Below are 6,142 nucleotides of genomic sequence, written 5' to 3'. Positions count from 1 at the left end.
AACTTAGGGTTTTGCTCGGTTATAATTAATCATGTTATCTGGATCCAGGTGTAATATAATAAATGTTGATAAAATTATTATTTTTTCTGCTGCAAATCCCCACCTGTATATTGTAAATCAGATTTTTAAAAATCCAAAATTTTATTTTTCAGAATCAAAGATGCTGAGCAGCAAAGATAAGTCCAATTCTGAGTTCCTTCTCATTCCATCATTTTTTAATAGTAATGTATACTGTTAGTTCTAAATATTCTTGTTACAAAAATATATAACATTTATAACATTTTTGTACTGTTGGTACCTACATATGATTGACTATTTTTATTTTTATAAATATAACTAGGATGTAAATTAGGAGCAATGCATTGAAAAAAATTCTCGCTGGAGGGCAGCGATTCCATAATTGGATTTCAAATTGCAATTCAGTGAAAAACAATTTTTAAAAATTCTGTATAGGTTTGTATTATATATGTTAGTGTACTTAGAACTATAAGCGGACACCATCCTGGGACGCGCCTGTTGTGAATTTCCTGTTGGAGCAGTACTGCGCCAATAGCGATATTCAGTGATGGGCCAGCACTTGCAGTCTAAGTAGAACCGATCTCCGATAGTCATTTAATTGACATGTTTAACTTTTAATTTTAAATCCAATACGACGAATTTCCAGTCAGAGATTCATTATTATCCGCAGAATTTTTAAATTCTCTTTTAACGCTCTTAAATTTTAAAGCACAAAATATGTGGTCTCATTGCCTCGACGCCTGCGCCCTTGGGACAGATACTTTGTTGTCTTCTCTAAAATTCCAACACCACAGTTTGTGAAAGTAACAGTTTAATTCGTTTTAAATAATAAATATTAAAGTGATAAGATCGAAATTGCTTTAGGAGGAAAGAAGTTTGCTCTAATCTGGTGGCTGCAAGCAAAAGGAAAAATGCAAAACAACGCTAAGATTTTGAAGAAAATTATAAAGAACCCAGATCCAACACTTCCCAAAAAAGGTATCGAACACACAAGAATAAGCGTCAAACGAAAAAGGTAAGAAAGATTCAAATCTTTTCTGTTGAGTTTTTTCTGCACCACACAAAATAACTCCAAATTAGTTACCACAGATTCTGAAGAAATATATTTTCCGTTCACACAATTTTCTTTTGAATTCAAGAATCACAAAATTGAATTATTTCAGATTAAAAATTTAGAAAATAGGGCAAGATCAAAACCTTAAAAATTGAATATTTTAACATTAGATCATTGAAAATAATTTATAGTTAAAAGCATTCAAAATTAAATAATTAAAAATTGCAAACTTTTGAATTTGAACGATTATAAATTCAAAACGATCAAGATTTGACAATTTAATATTGAAAACTAAATTGAATGTTTCAAAGTTGAAGCTTCTGAAATTCTAGAATTAAAAATTTTCATTACAGAACATAATTATAATTTGAACCTCAAGCTAATTAGGCGAATTTTTATAAAATCAATGAATGAATCGAATTATACTAAACAAACTTTCAAACTGAATAATAATTTTAAATGGCCCATCCACCAGATGATTAGGGAGTTATTGTTCCTAGACGGTTCGCGGGCACAATTTGATGTGGAAATCGAGGAGAGCCACAGATCTTCTCTCGCTATGAAGCCTGGCTGGTGCTGGCTTCTGAGAAAAATTGGAATTGAATTAGTAAACGAAACTTCCCCTTTCTCTCGCTCTTTCGCTTAAATACGAATTTTATGTATCGATGTCAATTTTTAAATTTTAAATGTTAAATTTAAATCGCATAAGAACTCATAATTTTTAAATTGCTAATTAAACTTTCCCAAATTGAACCGATTTTCTTCAAAGTTTAAAAATATGAAAAAAATGATAATTTTCTTTAAAAAACAAGATATTTTGCTCTCGAGAAATTCTGCGATTTCAAGTGTAGGTCCCTGCTGATTTCAAATGGATTCGGTCAGCGATGATTGTTATTCGTAGGTACGTTATTCTCCAGAAAATCGACGTTGATTACAGTTTACTGGTAACCAATTTGAATAATATCGCCGATAGTTAATAAATATATGCCAAAGATTTGAATGTAACATGTATTCAATATAAAAAATTGTTTCTTCAAAGTGTCATATTTTTAAACCAATTTATTTCTATATGTGCCGAGGTGTCGATCACTTTAATCTTCCTGATGCATTCATTAAATATTGCCAAACACGTATTCTTTCAATATTCTTGGTATTCTCTATATTCTGTATTATTATTATTACACCATTAAGTCATTTCCCTTTCGGGGTAGGCGTGACTCACTCGGTAGGGGAAAGGAGTAGTGTGTGGAAGGGATAGAGATTTTTCAGATTGATCCAGAATTCTCGTGCTATTTAAGTAAATAACACGTTCGTTCCGCAACACTGCTCCGACCCAGGTTGCTGATCAATCTCTCTAGCAATCACCCCAAGCGAAGAACCTCACGAATTCGTTATGTAAGGTTCCCCACTTGGGTCCATTTGTAGCCAAGGTCTTTGTTTCAGGCGTCATTCACACTACTGACACTCTTTTTATTAATTATTTGCCGGCATACTTTCCTGTCCTGGCATACTTCTCTAGTTTCTTTTATGTCCATGCATTTTTTCATGCAGACTCTCGTGTTTCTGTGACTTCTTATGTCTCTTCTAACTAGGGTCTCATTCACACATTCTAACCATTCTTTCCGCGGTCTACCTCTGGGCACGCTGCCATTTACTTTACCTTGATACACTTGTTTCGTTAGTCGTTCATTTGGCATTCTCTCAACATGTCCGAACCATCTTAACCGATTTCTTTCCCATGTGTCTACTAGTGTCTCTTCTGCACCACATTCTTTTAGAATTATCTCGTTACTTACTTTGTCCATCAGGCTTTTCCCGCATATAATAAGCATGAATCTCATGTCAATTGCGTTAATTTTATTCTTATCCGTTTCTTGATAAATCCATGTCTCGCGACCGTATGGTTTAGTCGGTACAAATATAGAATTATGTATTGCCATTTTAGCTTTATTTGATATATTTTTACTTTTGATAAGGGGACCTGCTCTACCAATAACCTTCTTACCTTCTTTTATACCTCTATCTAACTCCTCATCTATCTTCCCGTCCCTAGTAAATAAGCTGCCAAGGTATACGAACTTGTCAACTTGTTCAATTCTCTCATCATTTAATAAAATATTGCATAGTGTTTTCTCACTCTTTCCTTCGAACACCATAGTTTCTGTTTTATTTGCGTTAATTTTGAGGCCCATGCTCTTCATGCTTGCATCTATTTTATTCAAATTCTTTGTAGGTCTTCGATAGACTCTGCCATAACAACCTTATCATCTGCGAACGCTAACCCACGTACCCTTACTGTTTCGAGATACACACCCTCTTCGTCGTAGAGAGCCATTCTTAAACACTTGTCCATAAATAATATAAATAACCATGAAGAAATAACGCATACTTGTCTAACTCCTTGAATAATATCGAAACAGTCACTCAGTTTCCCATTCACTCTTACACTCGCTTTGCTACCTGTATATATTGTTTTTATAGCTTGTAGGATCCATCCATTGACTCCATACTCTTTCAGGACTTCCCAAAGTTTACTTCTATCTACCTTCTCAAAAGCTTTTTCTAGGTCAACAAATGCACAGAAAACTTTTTTCCCTACTCGCAAAACTTTTTTCCGTTATTTTCCTTAAGCTAAATATTTGATCCGTACATGACCTTCCTGGCATAAACCCACTTTGGACTTCTCAAATCTTTGCTTCTGTTATTTTCATTACCCTACGAATAAGTATTTTTGAATATATTTTACTTACGGTGCTTAATAAGCTAGTCTGGGACGTCTCCCATCTCGAAACATTAATTTATCAATTCGCACAGTCTATGTGGTATGCACGCGCCACCGTGTATAAGCATTTCAGCGTTAATACCGTCTACCCCGGCAGCCTTACCGTTTTTCAAGTTATTAATTATATCCCTAACCTCAGTGACACAGACTTTTTCAATTGAATTTTCCATCGCATCGTGTTCAACATCGCAGTTGTGGTGTCCTATAGCTTCATCTCCGAATTGTCTCCTAAAATAGTCTCTGAGAGCCTCTAGTATTCCGTCTGCATCATATACCATTTCCCCCCTACTATTTCTCATGTTGACAATTTCTGTACTTTTGTTTCCTTTCATTTTTTTATAAAGTAGTTTCCTGCTTCCTTCAAAGTCGTTTTGTATTTTTATCTCTTCTTCTGCGCTAATTGTATCTTTACTTTCTTTAACTAATCGTTTAAGTATCCTGTTTTCGTGTCTATAATCATTTCTACGTCTATTTCTTTCCTCATTGCTAAGACCAAAGATGTTCAAAGTTCTCTTGTACGCTTCTCTTTTTGCTTTTTGTGCAGCCTGAATTTCATCATTCCACCACGCATCACCAAAAATTCTTCCTACAACTGCGGTACCACACACTTCCATCGTACATCTAACAAGGATATCCCGTAACATTGTCCAGGCGCCCTCTAAATCTTTGTTTTTTATACGGTCCTCCCATGTTGCCCTATCTATGCTTTCGATTATCTTATTTTGGAAATCTATTCGCACGTCCGGTTTCTGTAGGTTCTCAATTTTGATTCGCATTTGTTTTGCTTTCTTGGTTCTCTTTTTTCTCCATCCCCGACGTAAGTTAATTTTTGAGATCAGAAGGTAATGATCAGTATTGCATTCAGGACCCCTCATGACTCTTGTATCTTTGACTAACTCCCTTAGTCTTTCATCCGCAACAACAAAGTCAATTATACTGCGGCTATTTCCTTTAGACCAGGTGTACATGTGGATCATTTTATGCCTAAACCAAGTATTTGTAATAAACAGACCCCTTTCTAAGCATAGACCAACTAATTTATCTCCGTTATAGTTTGTTCTTGGATCCCCAAAATTACCTAATACTCTTTCTGTATCCTGATTTTGGATGCCTACCCAACCGTTCATGTCTCCTAGTAGAATTAGTCTTTCCCCATGTTCGCAAATGTTTATTGTGTCATGTAAAGTGTCCCAGAAGGCGTCTTTTACTTCTCTAGGATCACTATCAACCGGCGCGTAGCATGCTATGATGAATAGTCTTCTGATTCCTACTTTCATTCTAGCCCACAGCAGTCTGGGAGACACGAAACCATGGTCTCCGAGATGCTGTTTTGCTCTTTCATTCAAAATCAGACCTACTCCTTGTTTACCATGTGATTCACAGTCTACTCCTGACTATATATCAAATCCGCCTTTCAACACGCCGTTTTTTATGTCTTTAGTTTCGCATCCCTTTTTCTTTGTTTCGGGCGCACATAAAATATCTAGTTTCTTCACGTCCATAGTTTCACGCAATTCTTTTACCTTGAGATCATTTACTCCCCTAGCATTCCAAACACCCAGTCTCCATTCGTCGCCTGAAACATGACCTTTAGATTTTCCGTGTGCATGCCTTTTGTCATTAAAAGTTCCAGTCCTTTCCGAGGCTATTTTGTAGTTTGTATTATTCATTGTTTAGATTATACGACCACCTAACACCTTTATGCAATAAGTTTATTTTCTGAGTCGAAATCATGTCAAAGTTAGGTATCAAATCGTCATATGGTGGAGATTGTAGTTCTAACGTCAGTCCTACCAAAAACTTCAGTTAATAAGGGAGGGTTGGGAGAGGGGGAGGTAGAACTGGAACCGAGAGAGTCGACTTAGGTTTGTGTTTTTGTTTTCATGCTGAGAAGGTCACAAGCCTTCAGCAGCATTGTGATATATGGAAGTCAGTATCCGGTTCAAAATCTCGGCGTTATTTTTAGTTTGTAGGCTTAAATTTCTTTTTTCTATTTTTTTTATCGTAAAGTTATAATGAATTGCTATAAATTACTTATCTTTAAGTACGTTTCCGGATTTCCTAGTAACTGCATATAGAAGAACAATTTTAAGAAAGTGCATTTATACCAAATTTAAAATGTTCTATTTGGCTTTTCTCAAAACCGAGTATATAAAGGACCGCTCTCTTTTAGAGTTGCTACAAAACTGTTACCGAAAACACAAGATAATGTAAGGTTCGACATACAACTACGTCATATCCGAGAGTCGTTAAAATCATCTTGCTTAAGGTTCTCCGAAAACACATAA

Source organism: Belonocnema kinseyi, chromosome 4, assembly GCF_010883055.1.
Source record: "Belonocnema kinseyi isolate 2016_QV_RU_SX_M_011 chromosome 4, B_treatae_v1, whole genome shotgun sequence".
In the NCBI taxonomy this organism is placed as follows: Eukaryota; Metazoa; Arthropoda; class Insecta; order Hymenoptera; family Cynipidae; genus Belonocnema; species Belonocnema kinseyi.
This window is presented reverse-complemented; position numbering follows the sequence as displayed.